This window comes from Anguilla rostrata, chromosome 1 (genome assembly GCF_018555375.3).
Source record: "Anguilla rostrata isolate EN2019 chromosome 1, ASM1855537v3, whole genome shotgun sequence".
In the NCBI taxonomy this organism is placed as follows: Eukaryota; Metazoa; Chordata; class Actinopteri; order Anguilliformes; family Anguillidae; genus Anguilla; species Anguilla rostrata.
Window position 1 is genome coordinate 83,501,670 of NC_057933.1, and position 19,636 is coordinate 83,521,305.

Sequence of the window (19,636 nt, forward strand, 5' to 3'; positions counted from 1 at the left end):
TATCGGACGTGACATATAGTGGTGCTAATGTGGTAATTCAGGGAATTGATATGGCCTTTGTTACTGTTCCCTTACACAAAGTACATGTTCAGACTGATTTAGTCACGGGTTATTTTAATGTGGCTGTACGGTCCGCTTTGCCTGTACCAGGCGTTGACTTCATTATGGGAAATGATATTGCCGGAGGTAAAGTGCGTCCAGTACTCGAAGTTCTAAATAAACCCGTACCCTGCCCCATCTCTGACGTGTCTAGATAGCTTCCTGGTGTCTTCCCTGCTTGCGTGCACTCACTCGAGCTCAATCAAAAGCCGCGTTTCCACCAAAAGTCCCAGGAACTACTTTTCAAGGAACTAAAAGGTTCCTTCAGCCCATGGTTGTTTGCGTTTCCACCGCGGTCTAAAGTCCCGCGAAGATTAGGCAAATTAGCCCACTGACGTATGAAAAAGGGACGTTGTCGTCGGTCCATCTGTCCTATAATTTCTTCTGTAACCCCATACTACCACCGAAGTATCCTACATTATTTTCTAATAACCGGGACAGCCCGGAGGGGTTTATTCCACTTATATACAACGGGTTACCAACAATGATTATATATGGTTACTTTTGTATTTATTTTTTTTATCGATTTAATCACCTGGAATTGAAATATTTTTCTGCAGCCGTTTGGGCATATTTTACCATTGTCAAGCAAAACTGTCGTTGGTAGTTGAACTTGGACCGTTGTTATGCAACAAATAGGATATAACAGGCTAATAGTCAGATTGTAACTGTTTTATATATCCTCTCAAACACATTCATTATGTTTTTATGCGAACATTCGCTTTCATGTCTTGACATCCGAAGCGACAGAATGCATTCACATTTATATGTATAACTGGCAACAACAGCAGAAAACATGCACACGTTGTAAACAATTTGCTGTTTGATTACTTTCTCATCGTCAATTCCATATAGGCTAATCGCAAAATGACAAGAATAGAACGAAAACTCAGAAAATTTAAATTAGTAGTGGTACAGCCACCGTTTGCTTTCCTTCAAAGTTACTGCTAGCCGAGCAGCGAAGTGTGCCCTCCAGATGCGAACCATGCACCATAAATTAGTCCATAGTCTTCCTGGTCTTTTTGTGGAATTGAAGAATGGCAGAGTAAAATTACGGCAACCTGAAAAAGCTAAAGGGACGATTACTAGAATTAACCTGTTATTTTACCCTGACAAAAAGTGCGGAAGGTGATTTCCAGTTTGCTTTTACTGTATCACCAATGTGAATTACGCAGAACTACCGCATACCTCACATAACTGTATCAAACGTTTTGAGTCAATTACAACGAGCTAACAAAGAAAATCCGGAAGAAAATATTCAGCAACCGAATTAATCCGTTTGAATGTTTTGGTACGTAATATGCTGTCCTAGCACAAATGCTTTTTATTTAAAAAATGTATAAAACGAATACTAAAGCAAGAAAAGAACAGAAGAGCACACGTTATAATTCCAAGACGTTGGCAGGCTATAACCAAAACTAGGCTACTGCGCTGCATAACATGCAAGTTTGATTTGAAGTTATTATGAAAATAAATTGGTTTGCGGCTGCATATTTTTAAACATGGCGGCTGAAAATAAACACAAAAAAATGCTGCGAGTACTCGACCAATCAGAAATGTTCAGCGCTGCAAGCTCCACCCAAAAGGTTCCTGTACTTTCGGAAAGTACTACCCCCCGAACCTCAAAAGGTTCCTAGTTCCGGGGTAAAGTTCCTGCGGTGGAAACGTGGCTTAAGGGAACCGAATGGGCTGTGGTTTTTCAAATTGTAGTACCTGGCGTGTATCGACTGCAGGTATTAGCGTTGGCACATGAGAAACCATAGTCTGGTCATTTGGGAATTACCAAGACGTATAATCACATTTTACAGCATTTCTTTTGGCCAGGACTTAGAAGTGCTGTTGTAAAACACTGTCGGTCTTGTCACATTTGTCAGGTCACGGGAAAACCTAATCAGGTTGTTCCACCAGGCCCACTCTGTCCAATTCAAGTACTTGGTGAACTAGTAAGTGTATAATTCGTCCAGGTGCATAGAACTGCCGAAATCCGTCCTGCTAGAGTTGGATAAGTATCTGCGTTCATTTGCTAATTACATACCGCGTTAGATTTAAACTTTTCCCTGTGTGGTAACTGTTCTTTGTTTTTAGGTTGTGTTAGGTTTCTATCTACCACTTTTGATTCTTAGAATTGATAGATTGCGATTATTGCACTATTACAGACTGTGAACCTGTGTAATCAGCGACTCAGGTTTTCAGTTGCTAATTAGTACACTTGGAGCGACGCTAGTGTCGCTCCCTCCTAGTTTATGAGCCAGCTCCCGATTCCAGTCTGTGCTCTCCCCCTTAGAAGGCGCTTCCAGCGACGTGGCCCCCCTCGACAACGGAACCCCTCTAACCTCTGCTACCCCCCGCTGACCCCCTGTGAGAACTTTACGGTCACAGGGGTGCTATGGAACTGCCAGTCTGCTATGCGCAAGGCAGACTTCATCTCCGCCTATGCCTCCCTCCTATCCCTGCAGTTCCTGCCACTACTCCACTCCTTCGACCTCTCCCGACAACACTCTCCCCCAACCCCCAAGGCAGGCAACCTCCTAGACCTGATCTTCCTGAAGACCTGCTCCAGCTCCAATCTTACGGTTACCCCCCTGCATATGTCTGACCATCACTTCATCTCCTTCTCCCTCTCCCTCTCTCCACATCCTCCCTCTCCTCCTTCCACCCCCACTGTCACTTTCCGCCGTAACCTCCGCTCCCTATCACCCTCTTCTCTTGCTCCCAGAGTGACTGCTTCCCTCCCCCTTCCCTTACCTTCAAGCGCAGACGAAAGACTCATCTCTTCAGGCTGCACCTCTCCCCACCCCTCCCTAGCCTCTAGTTTAGCTCAATGTACCTAGTTAGGCTAATGTGATCTAGTTTTGTACTTGGCAGGATTGTTTTGTTTATTTGCTGAACAGGTTACCCTACAGGGTTGGAGTCCTGATCTACGTGGTCACTTCTGGCACTACGATCTTTACTTCACACTAGTGTGTTTTCTGCACCTCTGCACCTTGAACTGATGAACTTGTTGTACGTCGCTCTGGATAAGAGCATCTGCTAAATTCCTGTAATGTATTGTAATATGAGTTTCCAAATCTTTTTGGTGATACCCCCTCTCAGACTACCGTAACACATCATGATATTGATGTGAACGGTGCCGCCCCTATTAGACAACACCCATATCGGGTTAGTAGTGCAAAACGTGAGGCTATGAGGCGGGAAGTACAATACCTGTTAGAAAATAACTTGGCTAAGCCCAGTGCTAGTCCATGGAGCTCGCCTTGTATTCTTGTGCCGAAACCTGATGGAACATCACGTTTCTGCACCGACTTTCGAAAAGTCATTACATTACATTACATTACAGGCATCTTATCCAGAGCGACGTACAACAAAGTGTATAACCATAACCAGGAACAAGTATGACGAAACCCCTAGAGAGAAGTACCGGTCCAAGTGCAGGGAACAACCGCATAGTTCAACTTGGACCCTGAAGGTTAAACTGATTAACACTAACAACGAGAACGGCAACAACGCAGTCTATGGAAAAAGTACAAGCAGTAGTTAAGACAGTTAATGCACCTAAGTCACCTACGAAACTTTCCCAAAGTACCGGAACCTTTGGGGTGGGGCGCAAGCGCTGAAAATTTCTGATTGGTCGACTACTTGCAGTGTTTTATTTCTAACCGCCATGTTTAAAAATCTGCAGCCACAAACCAATTTATTTTCATAATAACTTCAAATCAAACTTGTATGTTATGCGGCGCAGTAGCCTAGTTTTGGTTATAGCCTGCCAACGTCTTGGAATTATAACGTGTGCTCTTCTGTTCTTTTCTTGCTTTAGTATAAAATTTAGCATATTTTATAAAATGCTAAGCATTCGTGCTGGGACAGCATATTACGTACCAAAACATTCAAACATTCAAAAGTCAATGCGGTTACGGTGCCAGACTCCTACCCCCTACCGAGAATGGAGGAATGCATCGATAACATTGGTGCCGCTAAGTTTGTCACTAAACTTGATTTGTTGAAGGGGTATTGACAAGTGCCATTGACTCCTCGCACGTCTGAGATTTCAGCGTTTGTTACCCCCGACAACTTCCTCCAATATAATGTTTTAGCCTTCGGCCTTCAAAATGCTCCGGCCACGTTTCAGCGGCTAGTGAATATGGTACTTATGGGTATTTCGGATTGTTATGCCTATTTAGATGACTTGGTGATTAGGTCAGATAATTGGGCCGACCATGGTTCCGTGCTCCGCTGTGTGTTTGAGAGGTTGGCCAAAGGAACGCTAACTCTGAATCTCACCAAGTGTGAGTTTGGCAAAGCAACAGTAACGTACCTGGGAAAGCAAGTGGGTCATGGCCAAGTTTGGCCATTGGAAGCAAAGGTTGCTGCCATTGCTGGTTTCCCTGCGCCTACTAGTAGGCGTGAGTTATGCCGTTTCCTCGAGATGGCGGGATATTATCGGAGTTTTCGTAGGAACTTCTTGTTGTTGTGGCACCCTTAACGAGTGCGCTTAGTATTAGGAAACCTTTTATGTGGACCTCAGACTGCCAAAATGCTTTTGAGGCTGTTAAGCTTTTGCTATGCAGTGCGCCTGTACTCGCAGCTCCAGACTTTGCGCAACCGTTTAAGTTAGTGGTTGATGCAAGAGCTCTAGGAGCTGGTGCAGTACTGCTGCACGAAGATCTAGATGGAATTGATCACCCTGTCAGTTTCTTCTCGCGAAAATTTAATAAACACCAACTAAATTATAGCACCATCGAAAAGGAAGTACTTGCGCTGTTATTAGCCTTGCAGTTCTTCGAGGTGTACATTGGCTCAAGTTCTACCCCTGTCGAGGTCTTTACAGACCATAATCCATTAGTGTTTTTGTCATGAATGTACAATCAGAACCAGCGCCTTATACATTGGTCGCTGATTCTACAACCATATAATTTAGATATTCACCATATATAAGGAACTGACAATGTACTGGCTGATACGTTGTGTCGTAGTTTTGGATAACTAAAGCATTTTGAATACATTTTGTGTGTAATAGTGTGGTAACACAACTGTATCTTGGCTTTAAAAATAAATAAATATATCATGTCAGGTGTTGAATTGTGTATATGTAAGGGGGAATTGGCACAATGTGTGTACGCCTGTTTAAAAAAAAAGGGGTAATTATGCACTTTCGAATGGAATGGTGTATAATATTACCATGTGTGTGAACTAACTTTAAAAAAATAAAAAAATAAATGTGTTAAGTTAGTTCTTGAGGGGGGAAGTGTTACATGCCATGTGTTTTTTTTTGTGTGGACTTCCCTGCCTTCACCTGCCATCATCTTCGTTGGCTGCGCCGCCTGTCAATCACCAATGTACACTTCCAAGGCTTGGGACAGGTAAGACTGGGGGCTCCTGTACATATGCCAGTAGACTATGTTATGTATAGATCCACTAGAAATTAGGGGTGATTGCCAACCATTTTTTTTTCAGTCTGCTAGTTAGTTTGTTTGTGTACTTGATACACTAGATTAAATTACTCTCTGGTTTAGCTAGCTTGTTTTTCTGTTCTTTTGGCAACATCCAGTGTCGTTTGAACCTGGTAGTGTGTGTCTGGGTTGTTTTGTATGTCCTGTAGTAGTTTGTTGCACCTTTTTTGCTCACACAGTAAAACACTCATGCACTGAGTTGCTGCTTTTGTCTGTGTTTGATTTATTGTTTTTACCGTCATTTATACATCATTAACATCTCCCGGCATTCTTAACATTCAGTTACATACCCCATGCACCCCTAGACCCATGGGGTCGTAACAGCTATACTAACTTTACATTTTAACAGGGGCAAAATCTACAATGTTTTTTGGGAGGGGGCTCATAAAAAGTAGTCTACACTAGAGCCCGACCGATATATCGGTATGTGCCCCGATTTTTTAATAAGTATAATAAACAAAAAAACAATGATTATTTATCTGTACTTGCCTGTTCGAACGTTGTAATTGCTATTTACTAGAATTATCCAGTAGAGGGAGCTCTAATACAAGTGTGAACTGCAGCAGCTGACGCGCTACTTCTCTAAAGCCGGGCACCCACCGCACGCGTATCGACCGCGAGCGCACTACGCGCGTATTACGCGCGTAACTGAAGCGTAGTTGAAGTACTGTTATTACAACGGCAGCGGGCGACGTCGTCTCCACCAGATGCGAACGCGTCGCGTACCGGCTGCGAAGCTCGCGCGACACAAGCGAACTGAAGCGTAGTTTTTCGCTTCTGTTCTATTTTTTCGGCTTGTCGCGCATCACGATGGCCTGTTTATACACAGAAATATGCCCTAAAATGCTAGGTATACATGCTCTGATTTATATTTCATCCTTATATTACTGGGGGTGTGTCCCTAGTTACCTCCCAGATATTTTATAAGCAGCTAAAAAAATACAAGCCTTTTCGTTTTGTAAAAATAAATAAATAAATAAATAACTGGAACCTGGGGAAAAGGCAAACTTAGTTTCGCTGTCTTATTTTGCGGAGGGGGTGGGGTAAATTTGAAAATACACCACAGAAAGACGTAGCCTATTGAATGACGTAGAAGTGAATGCACCGAGCAGCGGTTTGTTAGCTCGAGTGTTGGAAGGTAGTTTTTAACCAACCATTGCTCAGCCTATTTGACTTATCCGATGTCTTCGTTCGCCGTGCTTTCAAAAAGGGCTTGTTAATAAAAATCAGATAATCCACAGAGCTTTAAAAAAATCAGATTATTTAGTGGTTTTGCCGATGAAAATGCACCTATTTTATAAATGAAGTTGTAAGCAAGCCTTTATTGCACTTGTACTTCAAAGCTTCCGGTGTTCATGGCGTTGTGGTGTTCATATCCCTTCAAGATTAAACTGTTACTGTCTTTTTCATGATTAGCTGATTTTACTAAATCTGATCCTATAAATGTTTTGACGTGAATGACAAGACAACACGGGAATTCCCAATGGTTGATTACGGATTATTTATTATTATTATGATCATTACATATTCTTCATGAAATTGGCACGCTTGTTAACCAAGCAAATAAATTAATACAGTTTGAGATTGATTGTTATGCAGGCTACGTTGCGATTTAAGTTTATGGTAATTCTTGAAAGCGTTTACTTTCTCACGTATTTACGAGTTAACGAAATATTACCAAATTGACAAACTGAAAAGGGTCTCTTACCAAAGTATTCACTTAACCCATAATCAACAGTCGTGAACAAACGTGAAATACACGATGTAATCCCACTGCAGACTGCGAGAGCTACTAGGAATATAGAGTTTTAAGCAAGCCTTTGCGCGACACAAACGGAACCAGTGGAGACACGCTACGCGTCGCGCCGTGCTGCTTCGCCGTGCTGTTTACGCGACACTTACGCGACGCGTGCGGTGGGTGCCCGGCGTAAGGCTGAAGCCACACTATACGCGGAGCCGCGTCCATTCATTTTGATTGAGGGGTGGCGGCCAGCCCCCGCAAGGCATTTTGGGATTGCCGGCGGCGCGGCGGGAGCGGCGAGGCCGCAGTGGAGATGGCAAAAATTCAACTTTGACCCCCTCGCCGCGTCGCGGTAACCAATCTGATTTGATATAATGATCCGTCAAGTAAATTGTCCCTATTTTTTTTCTAATTTTAGTTCCACATTCTATCGTTCCACAATGGAGGACCTAACTCGTAATTTCCGCATCGGGTTTCCCGACTTGATAAAATCTCCTACACTGATAAGAGGAAATAGCGTGGAGAAAAGTCTCTGAAATTGTCGGTGGCTCTGCAATGTAGTTATCGCCGTTAGCTACTATCACTGTCCAGTCTGAATAAAAATAATTTTTGCAGCAATCTAGCTCTGAAAGTGTTAATAAGCGGCCTAGCTAGGCTAACTAATGTGTAGCTATAGTGAGTAATAACAAACAAAAAAAATCTTCCTAATGTATTAGTTGCTAGTTGTTCGTTTCTACCAGCCACATAGCTAGCTAATCAGATACAACTTTGAAGGAATTAATATGGCTAATTCGTCAGACAATGTTTTTGTTGTTGGTTGTAGACATTAAACAGCCTAGCTAGGCAGCTGACTAACATCTTTCAGATCTAGGTTACTGCAAAAATGATTTTTATTCAGACATGACAATGACAATGAATATGAAACACGATATTAAACCCGGTCAACATTTAACGAACACAACTGTCTGTCAAATATAGGTGACACGCCCACAAACAGCCGATTTTGGGGACGCGGCGCGGCGACAGGCGGCAGTCGCCGCGTATAGTGTGGCTTCAGCACAGAGACTGTAAAAAAATATGGACAAAGCTACTGTGACGTCACCCATTGCCTCTCCGTGGGTCTGTAAAACACGTTTTGAACAGAGACTGTAAAAAATATGGACAAAGCTACTGTGACGTCACCCATTGCCTCTCCGTGGGTCTGTAAAACACGTTTTGAAGCTCAATGGCGGGCGCGGCCATGTTCTCGATTTGGAGCCAAAACCATAGAGTTAAGCGCTCTTGTGATTTTTACAATGTGATTGACAGTCCGGTGCGGAAAAGCCCATCAACCTGAACGAACGATTGCAGAACGAACTTGAGGCTAGCTGACTGTCTGCCGTTATGTTTTAAAATATACGATCAAATGTTTACAGAGTTTAATTTCCATCCGTGACTGTACTGTGTCATGTAATCACGTTATATGTATGACATTAATAATACAATTATGTTCAGTTATCTTCAATTTATGTTTCTCGGCAAAACGAATATGCTTAGCTAGCATATCAGCTTGCCAGTGAGCTAGGTAAGCTATCCATGGTTAGCTCACGCATTAGCAATATGAACTACAGGGGAAGAACATCGACTGCACTGATGGTCAATCAGAGATGTGTAGACTACTGGTGATTTGACTAGGCTAATTTTCATATAACTGTCTGGTAGACCTGCTGTTAACCGAGCAAATAATCGTCATAGGTTTTCGCCACAGTCAGTTAATGAGCCAGTAACTGCTACTACTCCATCGCGGTTTGAGGTGTTCACTTGCTGGGTGACGCTAGCTGACCGATCGTTCGCAAGTGACTTTTTACCGAATAAAAATTAACACTGTCAGCGGTGATTAACAAATCTACCAAGTATTTTAATAACTGATCTACATGCGTGTAAATATGACCGCACTTTTAAGAGCACGTTTTCCACCTGTTGCATAAAGACAAAAATAATGTACATTGAATTTCTAATTATTATTATTTTCTTGCTAGCTTCTAGCTTTGTCACATTCGTGCAGCCTAGCCCAGGTAGACATTTACGGAATGTACACGACTGACAAGCCGTCAAACACGTTTGACAGATGGAATATTTGCCGGTTAGGGTTAGCTAGCTAGTCAAATGGCTTGGTAGCCGAAGTTGCGAACTGTTTTAGCATAGGCTACTGGACTACCACATATAGCAAATAAGCGTTAGCTGATTACGCTTTCTGCCGACTAATTATTTGGTTAAGTGGGCTAAAGGAAATAGTAAAAATGACTTGGCTACCGCAAAACTTCAGAGGAGGATTATTTTATGGTCGTCTAGTGCAGCTGTAAATAGCACACGCTATAATGAAACCACTACAAAACGGGATGCCTGCATTTTCTGACTTCGCACAGGTGGACCGTGGTCGGAGCCGCAATGTCAAGGCCAAGAGACGCCACCTCCCACCGCAGTGACCACAGATTGTAGCCCCTACTGTAGCTCAGTCCTCTGCAGTAATCCGGAAGTGACGCACACTGTACCTCATTGGTCCAGAACAAATATTGGCACTGTACCCAAATGATGCAATAAATCATGAAATCGACCCATGGACAGTCATAAGACGAATAAAATACACCTATTACGACTATTTGTTTTTGTGAGAAAAAATTATTGACTTTGTATTTTGATCGCATTTGTACCGTAGACTTACATGGAAACCGGATATGAAAACACCTATACTGGAGCCATCCGTAGTGGCGCTAGTGAGCAACCAAGAACTACAACACCAGGAAATGAGCTTCAAAAACGAAGTCTGGTTTTGGCCGCTCGGTTTTGAAGCTCAATGGCGGGCGCGGCCATGTTCTCGATTTGGAGCCAAAACCATAGAGTGAAGCGGTCTTGTGATTTTTACAATGTGATTGACAGTCCGGTGCGGAAAAGCCCATCAACCTGAACGAACGATTGCAGAACGACTTGAGACTAGCTGATTGTCTGCCGTTATGTTTTAAAATATATGATCAAATGTTTCCGGAGTTTAATTTCCATCCGTGACTGTACTGTGTCATGTAATAACGTTATATGTATGACATTAATCATACAATTATGTTCAGTTATCTTCAATGTATGTTTCTCGGCAAAACGAATATGCTTAGCTAGCATATCAGTTTGCCAGTGAGCTAGGTAAGCTATCCGTGGTTAGCTCACGCATTAGCAATATGAACTACAGGGGAAGAACATCGACTGCACTGATGGTCAATCAATCAGAGATGTGTAGACTACTGGTGATTTGACTAGGCTAATTTTCATATAACTGTCTGGTAGACCTGCTGTTAACCAAGCAAGTTATCGTCGTAGGTTTTCGCCACAGTCAAGTTAATGAGCCATTAACTGCTACTACTCCATCGCCGTTTGTGGTGTTTACTTGCTGGGTGACGCTAGCTGACCGATCGTTCGCAAGTCACTTTTTACCGAATAAAAATTAACACTGTCAGCGGTGATTAACAAATCTACCAAGTATTTTAATAACTGATTTACAGGCGTGTAAATATGACAACGCACTTTGAAGAGCAAGTTTTCCACCTGTTGCATAAAGACAAAAATAATGTACATTGAATTTCTAATTATTATTATTTTCTTGCTAGCTTCTAGCTTTGTCACATTCGTGCAGCATAGCCCAGGTAGACATTTACGGAATGTACACGACTGACAAGCCGTCAAACACGTTTGACAGATGGAATATTTTCCGGTTAGGGTTAGCTAGCTAGTCAAATGGCTTGGTAGCCGAAGTTGGGAACTGTTTTAGCATAGGCTACTGGACTACCACATATAGTAAATAAGCGTTAGCTGATTACGCTTTCTGCCAACTAATTATTTGGTTAAGTGGGCTAAAGGAAATAGTAAAAATGACTCGGCTACCGCAAAATTTCAGAGGAGGATTATTTTATGGTCGTCTAGTGCATCTGTAAATAGCACACGCTATAATGAAACCACTACAAAATTCGGATGCCTGCATTTTCTGACTTCGCACAGGTGGACCGTGGTCGGAGCCGCAATGTCAAGGCCAAGAGACGCCACCGCCCACCCCAGTGACCATAGACTGTAGCCCCCAGACTTCGTTTTTGAAGCTCATTTCCTGGTGTTGTAGTTCCTGGTTGCTCACTAGCGCCACTACGGATGGCTCCAGTATAGGTGTTTTCATATCCGTTTTCCATGTAAGTCTACAGTACAAAGGGAGGACAATCGAAAAATTTATTTCCGGAAATTAGCATAAGTATTGTGATTAAAATACCAGTTTAGCCTTAAATTAACGTATTGTGAACAGCGATCGTACATATATGGAATATTAATGTGATATATTGGCTGTTTTGTGGCCTTTTAGCTCGCACTTTCCCAAAATTCCATCAATGATAAGATCGGGACTCCGACGGCACCGAAAACCGACAGATTTCACTGAACATTCGACTGTTTACATTTATGCGGTTCTGAACCAGTGACATCATAATAACTCTTACTGGTTGATTTTACGCGTTCATTTATGGCAGTTGGTTCTCTCAGAATTCTGACTGAGAGCCAGGTCAGTATTTTCACTGGACACTTGATACATCCCGACTTATAACTTCAAAGTCCCAAGTCATTTGTGAATGGTTTAAATGGATTTTGAAAGTAGACACTTCATGCTACAAGCATGCTAAGGGATTTGAGTGTGCTGTGGAGTTTAGGTAGCGAACAACAAGGCTGAATCCTTCTGACGTAATTTACATAGCGACTATATGCTCAGATCGCCTAGTTTCACTCACTACGGCCAAGCGGAATCGATAAGCTTTCAGAAAATATATAACTTTTAAAGATTTAATTCAGTCTTCTACTGGGACTTTTGCTGTTTATCGAGGGTGTGACAGAAAATTTCGGTGCCGCTGACTATAATCCAATGTTTTTCACATTTACCATTCGATTGACCAAGTACCATTCAAAGTACATTTTTATGGGTTAGTACTGTCAGATTGTTCTAGGTACTTCACATTAACCTTGTACAGCGATCAATAAAGGCTAACAGCACAGTACCAGTTAATTCTAGTAACTTCTATCACCACTGTAATGAACTAAAAAAAGGTAACAAACGACCTTTTCTGTGAGAAATGTATTGTCAAGCTCACGCGCATACACTGCTGGCGACATTCTAAAGTAGTACCAGACAGTTATACGAAAATTAGCCTAGTCAGATCACCAGTAGCCTACACATCTCTGATTGATTGACCATCAGTGTAGTCGATGTTCTTCCCCTGTGGTTCATATTGCTAATGCGTGAGCTAACCACGGATAGCCTACCTAGCTCACTGGCAAGCTGATATGCTAGCTAAGCATATTCGTTTTGCTGAGAAACATAAATTGAAGATAACTGAACATAGCCTAGTTGTATTTTTAATGTCATACATATAACGTGATTACATGACACAGTACAGTCACGGATGGAAATTAAACTCCGTAAACATCTGATAATATATTTTAAAACATAACGGCAGACGGTCAGCTAGCCTCGTTCAGGTTGATGGGCTTTTCCGCACCGGACTGTCAATCAAATAGTAAAATTCAAAAGACCGCTTAACTCTATGGTTTTGGCTCAAAATCGAGAAAATGGCCGCGCCCGCGATTGAGCTTCAAAACGTGTTTTAGAGACCCACGGAGAGTCAATGGGTGACGTCACAGTAGCTTTGTCCATATTTTTTACAGTCTCTGGGCGAGAGGCGGCGAGCCGCGGGGGAGATGGCAAAAATTCAACTTTGACCCCCTCGCCGCGTCGCGGTAACCAATCTGATTTGATCTAATGATCCGTCAAGTAAATTGTCCCGATTTTTTTCTAATTTTAGTTCCACATTCTATCGTTCCACAATGGAGGACCTAACTTGTAATTTCCGTATCGGGCTTCCCAACTTAATAAAATCTCCTACAGAGACACTGGAGGAAATAGCGTGGAGGAAAGTCTCTGAAATTGTCGGTGGCTCTGCAATGTCGTTATCGCCGTTAGCTACTACCACTGTCCAGTTGAATAAAAATCATTTTTGCAGAAATCTAGCTCTGAAAATGTTAATAAGCTGCCTAGCTAGGCTAACTAATGTGTAGCTATAGTGAGTAACAACAAACAATAACAAACAAAAAAATCTTCCTTATGTATTAGTTGCTAGTTGTTCGTTTCTACCAGCCACCTAGCTAGCTAATCAGATACAACTTTGAAGGAATTATCTGGCTAATGTTTTTGTTGTTGGTTGTTACTCACTAGCTAGACATTAAACAGCCTATCTAGGCAGCTGACTAACATCTTTCAGATCTAGGTTACTGCAAAATGATTTTTATTCAGACAGGACAATGAATATGAAACACAATATTAAATCCGGTCAACATTTAACGAACGCAACTGTCTGTCAAATATAGGTGACACGCCCACAAACAGCCGATTGTGGGGACACGGCGCGGCGACAGGCGGCAGTCGCCGCGTATAGTGTGGCTTCACCGTAAAGCCGGGCACCCACCGCACGCGTATCAGCCGCGAGCGCACTACGCGCGTATTACGCGCGTAACTGAAGCGTAGTTGAAGTACTGTTATTACAACGGCAGCGGGCGACGTCGTCTCCACCAGATGCGAACGCGTCGCGTACCGGCTGCGAAGCTCGCGCGACACAAGCGAACTGAAGCGTAGTTTTTCGCTTCAGTTCTATTTTTTCGGCTTGTCGCGCGTCACGATGGCCTGTTTATACACAGAAATATGCTCTAAAATGCTAGGTATACATGCTCTGATTTATATTTCATCCTTATATTACTGGGGGTGTGTCCCTAGTTACCTCCCAGATATTTTATAAGCACCAAAAAAAAAAAATACAAGCCTTTTCGTTTTGTAAAAATAAATAAATAACTGGAACCTGTGGAAAAGGCAAACTAGTTTCGCTGTCTTATTTTGCGGAGGGGGTGGGGTAAATTTGAAAATACACCACAGAAAGACGCAGCCTATCGCACTTGTACTTCAAAGCTTCCGGTGTTCATGGCGTTGTGGTGTTCATATCTCTTCAAGATTAAACTGTTACTGTCTTTTTCATGATTAGCTGATTTTACTAAATATGATCCTATAAATGTTTTGACGTGAATGACAAGACAACACGGGAATTCCCAATGGTTGATTACGGATTATTTATTATTATTATGATCATTACATATTCTTCATGAAATTGGCACGCTTGTTAACCAAGCAAATAAATTAATACAGTTTGAGATTGATTGTTATGCAGGCTACGTTGCGATTTAAGTTTATGGTACTTCTTGAAAGCGTTTACTTTCTCACGTAGGCTATTTACGAGTTAACGAAATATTACCAAATTAACAAACTGAAAAAGGTCTCTCACCAAAGTATTCACTTAACCCATAATCAACAGTCGTGAACAAACGTGAAATACACGATGTAAAAGCCCACTGCAGACTGCGAGAGCTACTAGGAATATATCGCTTTTACGCAAGCCTTTGCGCGACACAAACGGAACCAGTGGAGACACCCTACGCGTCGCGCCGTGCTGCTTCGCCCTGCTGTTTACGCGACGCATACGCGACGCGTGCGGTGGGTGCCCGGCTTAAGACGTCACTCGTGCCTCATCCAGTATTCTCCACTGCAAGACTTGTCTGCATAGATTCGGTTGCCGCAATAAAGGTATGTATATTTAGTGAAAGTTTTTAATTGAATGGGTTTATACGACCACTGTGTTTGTCAATCCTCATTATCGAGCGAGCTAGCTAACATATTTGGTTCACTTTAGCAAGCTAGCTGGCTAGCAAGCCTTTATGAAGTGGCAGTGAGCACATAAGGAGCGTAGGATCTAAATTTCCAGAGGACATCACTGTATTCTCAAATGAATAACCAGCCATATAATAACCAAAATAAAATGGTGATTGAATGCATCACACATTTGTTTTTGTTTTTTTATCTGAGATTATATTAGCTACTATATGATGCTGTGTCGATAGCCAACGCGTTATTGCAAGCGAGTGTGTCATCTAGTCACGCGTCATCGTAGCAAGCTAACCAGACAGTAAAAACTCTGATAAAACACTTCTAACGTGGGTCTAAGTGACTTGAAAGAATTGAGTAAATGTTGGGTAGCATTGCTTTGGAATACATCTTATTTAATTTTGGTGAGGCAAGATAACCTATATTGTTTGTAGTACCGTAACTTGGCGTCATTTGGATAACAATACTTTTAATGGCAGGCCTGGATTTTGGCAGTCTGAATGAGTTATAGACGGTGTATGTCTTGTATGTGTGAGTAACTTGGCATTTTTGTATGTTGAAAACGTGTTTTTTATGAGATATCATTTCTTTTTGCAAAGCGTTTTATTATGAGAGTGAGAAATGCGAAGTGACCCTGTAAGAAACGGTTGTGGATTATGGCTATCCTTGTGTGAAGTTGTACAGTCTGTTGAGTGTGTACCGTTTAGCAGTTTCGGTTTGCTATGTAAAACACTGGCTGTGACAAAGGGTGCGCTGGCGTAAGCGTGAACGCATGAGAAACGCAGGTGAAATATGGCCAGTGTATGTACTCACGGCCATCCAACGAGGCTTGATTGACAAAAGAATCAGCAAGCTCGTAAAATTAGAGCTCCCTAGGTCGCAGCTTGTGTACCCTTCTGTCCTGCTCCGTTGTCTGTTATATTGCGGAGAAGCACTTTTAGTGTTGTAAGGTTTATAAGGCATTTTGATAGGCTTATCTGCGAGTAGGAATCCTCTTCGATGTTTTGCTAAGCTAGAATAGAACCGGAAAACTTGATAGTGGAGAATAGGAGCAGATGCATGTGTCCCAGCAGGCTTTGCACATGAGAAAATAACAACAGTGTTTGAGAAATTAGGAGAAATGATGAAATTGCGTAGTTGAAACAATATGTTTTTAGCAGAATGGGCATGTAGGTGAAGGTTGACATGATCACAGACTATAGTGCGAAGTAAATGAAGTGACCATGAGCGAGCTTAGTTTCCTTATCGAACGGTTTATATAACAGTCTGTATAAAACATTAGTCATTGAAGTGGAGGGTTAAGTAACGTGTGTAACCTATTGCACTGATGTGCTTTTGTCATGTTCAGTAGTAGTTATAATTATGAGTGAGTCATGATTTTAAATGTAATGTGTTAATACGGAGTTGCAGAACGTACATACGTAGTAATTGTTTGTATGTGGCTAGATAGAGAACAGGGTGAGGTTACATGAATGTAGAAACATGGTGTTTGCTGATAAGAAGGTTGTGTACGGTAGCCAAGTGAAGAAATATAAGTAGAAATGGCACAGTGGTGAACTGGTGTAACTTTTTAATAAAAGGAATATATTTGCCGCAATGAAATGCATATGGGTGGCCGTGAGTGAGTTTTGGTAAAGCAAATATAAGCTTAAGAAAACGTTCGTGTAGAAGAGGAAACTGTCTGCCTGAGTGCGAGGCGGGATTCAATCCTTCAACCGGAGGTTTACCAGTCTGTGACTTTGTTAGTGCAGCACCGTGACATAGCTATGCAATGTGTGAAATATCATTAGCAAACCTGTCTGTGGTTTTAAAGAAGAACACAGGCCAGTAAGCACAGAAGAGCTCCCGTTGAATCCATATGGCTTTGCAATATTGTAGCCGGTTAATAACTGAACGTGCTGACGGTACGTCATAATGCAGTTCAGTTCGGTATACGTTCGGTGAACGACGGGTAGATATGGTGCAAAAGCAATAATTGAGAAGTAGTAGACAATTATTAGTGCGGGTAAAAGCAGGTTAAAGAAATGTGTTCCTAGCTGGGCTTGAGCCTACGACCCCATGTTCCCAAGACTGTAACCTTGTCCACTAGGCCACGGGCAGGCTAGCTGTTTAAACTGGAAATGTTTCTGGAACTGGAACTGGAAATGAGTAAAAAGGTATGGGTATTTTGCGTGTGTATGCAAGTTTTTGATTGGGTTGTGTAGGTGAAGATTTGGCTGGTGTCGGTAAAATGTCCAATGGGGAGACATGTTGTTAGTGGGATAGACGGCAGGAAAAATAAGAATGAGAAGAAGAAGAGAAGAAGGAGAAAACGCAAATCCCCTTAGTTGGGGCTTTATTGTGTGGACATGAAGTTGTTTATGAAATCTGTCTGTTGAAATGGGGTCAGAATGTACAGAATTTAGCCTACTGTTTTTAAGGGCTGAGTGTCTGTGGCTGTTGTGGTTATTTCTGTGGGGAACCCTGAAAAGTGCCAAACTCTCGGTGCTGTATAGGTATGGGGCATGCCCCCGCCAAGGCGTAACTTGGCGGGATGGCATACCTGCCATCCCAATAAGCAAATTAATTTTAGAAAAACTGAAATGTTGCATTTGTTGTTCATTCAGTAAGGCATGTGTTGCATGGTAAAAACCTTAGTGCAAGGTAAAAACTTATTTCTAAGAAACAGAAATAATGTATGAAAAAACATAAAACCACACTTTAAAAACATGCCAAGACAAAGTGCTTAAAAGCAGGAAACATCTGGTCTTGCCCTACATTAATAGATAAGGGACTTCAGACCACCACATATATTTTTTGTCTTGTAAATAAATTGAGGCCGTTCATTACATGCATGAAGATAAAACATGACCTATTAACTTTTTCATGTGCAGTTAGGTGTTATGTGAGTTAAACAATAATGGAGCAATTTCTACAAAAACTGTTGAAAAATAATTTTAAAAAATAATATTAAAAAACTGGTTCTTCACAGAAAGCAAAATTATCTGTGTCATTGCAAATAGCATACTGACACAGAAATGTCTTCACAAGGTTTGCACTTTTATAAGGAAATTGCACAAATCACTGAGTATACTATTTCATTGATGTCCAAGCAGCATACTTTTTAAAGATTATATCACGGTAAGAACAGCATTACAACATTTATCACAAACACAAGAAAATAGCCTGTAGTTAACATCATACTGATAAAAGTAAATCTGAAATTCTGATCTACATCACTTATTTTTACATCTTATCTACAGAACTTATTTTTAATAGCACACTTTTGTTAGGCTCACCTTCAGTTTGCTGGCTCGTGAAATTGAATGAGTTAAAGCAGAAATATTTTCAAAAGAAGAAAACCATTAAATTCATATTTGCCCTTAACTTTGGATTAAGTGTGAGTATTAGAGGTATCACCCTGTTTGGTGAGTTGAGCAATCACTAAAATGAACTCTCTAAGTGATTGTGGGAAGGAAAAATGACAAATAGTACTTAAGAACAAATGATGATTGAATCCAGGCCAATTGATTTGATCCTCAGAGATGTAGTTGACTGTGTGAGAACAAAATGTAGAGGAAATAGTCTTACCTTCTTTTAAGCCTGGTACTTTTTTCACTGCACTTTATTTTAATGAACAGACCTGGACAGGACCCACCTTCTGACACCAACTGAACTGGCTTCAGGACTGACTGCAAAATAGGATAGTCATACACTGATCGTTTTTCCTATCCTCATTCGCATTAAGAACAAGCACTGAGGTTTCTACAGTTGTGAAAAAGCATTTCCTTCCTGCAAAAAAAAAAAAAAAACATATCTGTAAATCCTCTTGGCAGAACTCTGTTATTGCGCATAGTCTGAAACAAACAGCAATGCAGAGGCCTTGAAACCAGGCAACAATTACACAGATCACAACATTTTGAAAATGAAATCTACACAAATTATTTTTTTCTAATATCAAACATTATTATAACGTCAGGAACTCTAGTAATTCATTCTGAGTGAAAAAACATCACAGTGCTGAGTTTTTCAATGGACAACAATAGATTTTAAATGAGCTTTAGAGGCTTCATAGCCCTTTGTAGTCTGATCAATGAGGGATCAATTTCATTCAGTCACACCCGTAGCCAGATGAGTACCACTCAAGGGTGTCCTCTTTACTAAACATTAAGAAACACTTCACATTAATCCCATTGTAACTGAATGGACCCTACAGTGCTATTCACACCCTTTCTTCTGGGCTCAAGGGACTTTACTAAATGTGTATAAAATGGCGGGCTCACCTGCAGTTAAATTATACGAGCAGGAGGAACCTCACAGTAACCAACACGCACCCAGGTAAGACATCTGTGTGTTCTGTGGTTAGAACACACACAGGTGAGAGATCTCTGTGTTCTATTGATAGCACGCACCCAGGTAAGACATCTCTTTGTTCTGTGGTTAGAACACACACAGGTAAGACATCTGTGTTATGTGCCTAGCACACACACAGGTGAGATATCTGTGTTCTGTTGCTAGCACACACAGAGGTGAGATATCTCTGTGTTCTGTTGCTAGCACGCACCCAGGTAAGACATCTCTGTTTTCTGTGGTTAGAACACACACAGGTGAGAT

At 41.6% G+C, this 19,636-nt stretch overlaps 1 protein-coding gene and 2 long non-coding RNA genes across 5 annotated transcripts in view; 1 reads left to right on the forward strand and 2 right to left on the reverse strand.

Moving 5' to 3' along the window:
• LOC135241099 (sialoadhesin-like) overlaps positions 1-18,935 on the reverse strand; it is a 45,435-nt gene extending 26,500 nt beyond the window's left edge. The window contains exon 1 of the mRNA XM_064311251.1: positions 18,614-18,935. The gene's annotated coding sequence lies outside the window, so the exon portion shown is untranslated. The remainder of the gene's footprint in view (positions 1-18,613) is intronic.
• The window catches only part of LOC135241614 (uncharacterized), a 130,311-nt gene that overhangs the window by 59,981 nt on the left and 50,694 nt on the right, over positions 1-19,636 (reverse strand). The gene's annotated exons all lie outside the window — the stretch shown is intronic.
• The window catches only part of LOC135241633 (uncharacterized), an 86,492-nt gene continuing 76,761 nt past the window's right edge, over positions 9,906-19,636 (forward strand). The window contains exon 1 of the long non-coding RNA XR_010326060.1: positions 9,906-10,107. This is a non-coding gene — a long non-coding RNA (uncharacterized LOC135241633). The remainder of the gene's footprint in view (positions 10,108-19,636) is intronic.